General features: G+C 39.7%; 1 non-coding gene across 1 annotated transcript; it reads right to left on the reverse strand.

The window, feature by feature from the left end:
• Positions 1–572: 572 nt before the first annotated feature.
• On the reverse strand, positions 573–683 carry LOC118345279. Its single transcript, XR_004798852.1, has one exon. It is a non-coding gene; the product is annotated as a small nucleolar RNA Z221/R21b (small nucleolar RNA).
• Between the last annotated feature and the right edge of the window lie 3572 nt (positions 684–4255).

Below are 4255 nucleotides of genomic sequence, written 5' to 3' on the forward strand. Positions count from 1 at the left end.
GCATCCTTAGCTAAGTACACCAGTCATAATTTTAGCTAAGCTTAGGAACTTGTGACTAATAAACTTAGCCATGGAGGCTAAGGTTTCGTTTGTATCTCAAACTAATTTCAATTTATCTCAATTCATCATTATAATTTTTTCAAATTCCGATACAAAATATAATAAATAATTCAACATTTTCAAATTCTAAAATAATAATAATATTTTAACAATATTTTATCATATCAACTCAACTCAATTCAACTCACTTCAACATCCAAACACAACCTTACTAACATGTTCATTTTTCATTTCCCACCAACGTGGGACTTATATCAAAAGAGCAAAAACCCAACAATGATTAGGTATTCTTTGGTCAAGAAGACTGCATCATCTGATCCCTTCCTCTATATCCTTTATCTGGATTCTAAAAATCATCACTTTGAAATTAAACACATTAATTATTGACAAAAAAAAAAAGTAAAACAAAGGATCGGATTTAAATATAATAAGAAATGCTCAAAAAGCATTGCAGCATAAAAACAGAAAAAAAGAAAGGAATATATGGAAAATAAAAAAAGGAGAAAATAAAAGAGCTCAGAGAATGTTATGGCCCTTATGGGTATGAGAAAATTTATCAGCACAGGTCGATTTGAAAAATCGTCAGAGTGGTGCATGACTTTCTCTGTTCCTCATCACTGCCCTCCCCAATAAAATTAAGTCTTCACATAAATCTAGTGACTGAACGAACCCTAATTTTAAAAACAGAGAGAGAGAGAGAGAGGATACGAAAACGAAACTAAAGAAGAGAAAGATGGGGATCCGAGGGAGAGACTGCCAGATTGACACAGAAACATATAGCCTATGGGACGCCAACCACAAAACCCTAACTCCTTTTAAGGTGCTTTGACATTTTTAACCCGCTAATATTTGTGTACATATTTATTGTCACGCTTTAATGAGCTTCTATCACAATATAGAAAAAAAAAATCTACTCTTTTTTTTTTTTGAAAAAAAAAAAAAAAAAAAAAAAAAAAAAAAAAAATCTACTCTTAAGCGTGCAAATAGCCTCCGGATTCTCCACTCCGCTTTGTGAAACGATCGGCATGGCCGCTTAATTCGATCATCTAAAGGTCTGCCTAAACTCCTTCAACAGCTTTCGTGCCCACTCCATCTTCAGGCACACCAGGTGCCACAATTCCCTTGCCTGGAATGTCGACCTTCTTCCCCTCGGTGTTATTCAGAAAAATGGTTTCATCCGCAGAGAGAACATCTACTGTGACTCTCTGAGCCGGCGGCACAGCGCAAGGAGGATTGGCAGTCGGCATCACCTCTTTGAGCGCTCTTAGGGGTGTAGGGATTCGGAGCACCAGGACAAACAAGCCCCCAAGAGGAATGGGAACATTATCAGAGTCGACAGGAGCGGGCAAGATATTGCGGGGTCTCTTCTCCTTCCCCTCAACTAGCGTACTCGGGGAACAACTTCAAACAGGTGGAGTAATTGGATTCATAGGAATACCCAAATCAGAGCGCATATTAGAGGGGAGAACCAAAAACCGGCGAAGACTACCCACCAACAATAGAGCCTCCAAATAAACATCGCTTGGATGCGCCATCACCCAGGCCTGAACAATCCCGTCTCAATTTATCATTGGAATTTGGTTTAGGGCAGCCAATCGAGGTATCATCTACGGTACCCCAGTTGGCACAAACATAAAACAATCGCTTAACGGTATGCCCGGCCGGATACTCCCACCCACCGTCCGATAATAAGATAAACTTGCGAGTGTATCCCTTCACCACCATGTGCCTCTCTTTTATCCAAGCCAATTCCTGAACCAGCTGGAAACTATAGATATGCCAGCCCTTCCGTACTAGATTATGAGTAATAAAGAACTCGCGGGCTGTGAGGTTAGGGAAATCCGACTCGGCCTCTTCCAAAGCACGACGCCAGATAATACAATACGAGATCAAGATCCTCCATGCAAGAGGAGGGAATTGAGCAGGCACCAGATCAAAGAAACTAAGCACTTCACGCACCAGTCGATAAAATGGCAACCTAAGGCCACAGGGAAACATGGCATGATACACCGCCACTTTAGTAACGTAGCCCTTCTCATCCATTAGTCCACCAGTAGGGGAAGGCATTATGAGCTCCACCTTTGAGGGGATCTTGTAGGTCGCCCTCAACTCTTCCAATTCGTCAGAGGTAACCACCAACCGCCATGAAAATCTAGCAAAACCATCTAGAAGGGAACCACCACGACTGGATGCAGCATAAACAGCACCATAGGGCCTCACCCGCTCTATAGAACGTGAGGATTTCTTCGGGGCCATAAAGGGCAAGAAGAGATGATAAGGAACTTCGGAAGAAAAGTAAAAAAAGAAATCGAATAATGACAGAATGAATACGATGGGCTTCTCAACACAAAAGGAAATCCTTATATAGGCGGGGTCGACGATCACCCTCCTGAGGCGTCATAACTCTGCATATCTCACACGTGTCCTCCTTAAGTACCAGGATCCCTCGATTAACACAACTGTTGCAAAGCATATATGCTTATACGATGTGCCAAATTAATGGTTGTGAAACACGGAGCCATGACGTAGAAATCGAAGGGGCGTCATTCAATGCAGAAGCGAAATTGACGTCGTATTGCCACGTATGCGAAACGCAAGCAATCACTCAGAGTGCGACAAGGTGGGTCGGGAATTTGACGGGATAAGGGATCAAAAGGAAAAAATGAATTCCTCCCAAACCCGTCTGAGAAGAATTGGCGAGGTAATTGTAAGAGGATTTTTCCTCTAGGAAAGGCCCACCAGGCCTCGGCCCAAAGGCTTCCTTATTCGTACATGGAACAAGACGTCTATCAGGGAGGGGCGTCGTCTAGTCGACAAGACAGATTAGCCTGACATTCTACGACCACCCTCATAAACAGTATTTGCACAAAACTCACAGGAAACACGGAGGACTCTCGATTCATCAGCATCAGATCATCTATGACTCATATAAACTAGATCAGAGGTCATGAAACCACACCGCATTATTGACGCTGTTGTTAAGTCTGACAACAGATACAAAAAGAAGGCACAGAGTTTGTGAGAAAACGACTATCTGCACCCTCCCCAAATATGGTCTAAATAGCAAGCTCCATGTACCAAAAAAATTCTCTAATTCCTAAACTCTCTTACTTATTTGCTACCCTCCAAAAATATTTATTAACTTTGGCATCACATGTTACCCGGCCCCTAAGTCGCCATCTCAAAGCCACAGTCTTTTCTATCTTATGCAAGGCCCGTTTTTGAAGAACTAAATTGTCAGAGCTTGGCCCAAAGGTGTGCGAAACACGATATTAATATTGATCATTTTCACTAGTCAAATATGTTGACTTCAAGTTGCTAGCCAAATATTATTTTAGCATAAGAAAATCCCCTCTTCCACGTGCTATTTGTTTATCTCGAACTCACAACTCTAGAAAATTCTTCTTCATCTCAAAAGCACGAAACGCCCAAATCTCAAACTCATAACTCCAGAAATTCTTCTTCATCTCAAAAGCATCATCATGCTAGAGTGTTTCAAGTTCTAATTCTGCAATATGATTAGTTGATGCCAATTTTTTCTTTTAAAATTTAATATCAACGTTAGAAAATTAATGTGTATTTTTTATAACGAATAAATATTTAAATTACAATTATAATTAAAATATATAAAAATTTCAAAATTAATATTTTAATAAAATAGTGATAGATTTGAAGAGCTTGTTAGTAAGTATTATTAAAAAGTAGCTAGCTAAATTTATAAGGAAATTCTTTAACTAAATTTTGTTCAGTCCCCTGCTAATGTGATCTAAGTAAGGGAACCAACTCCATGTTTTGAATAGTCTTCAACCTACCATGCTTTGAATAGTCTGCAACTCTAGTGTCACGACTCCTCCAACTCCATGTTCAAGCAATGTCTCAGTGAACAATAAATCACATCTTCGAAGAAGATTAATGTAATTTTCCTCTATAAAATTATAAATATCCCAACACCTGATAAGAAGAAACCTATACTTATGTTATAAAGACTGCTGATATACCATATGAAGTTTTCATGCCTATTCTTATAAACTATCCGTATATTCGCACAATCATTGATTCATTTGGAAGGATGGCAAAAACGTAAAGAGAGAGTAGACGCCAAACTCAAGTATAGAGGGCATGGCCTCCAGCCAAGGCAGATAAAACTAGTAATCGTATTATTGCCTCTCACAATTAGGGGTGATTAACGGTCCGA

This window comes from Juglans regia, unplaced genomic scaffold (genome assembly GCF_001411555.2).
Source record: "Juglans regia cultivar Chandler unplaced genomic scaffold, Walnut 2.0 Scaffold_20117, whole genome shotgun sequence".
Lineage (NCBI taxonomy): Eukaryota > Viridiplantae > Streptophyta > Magnoliopsida > Fagales > Juglandaceae > Juglans > Juglans regia.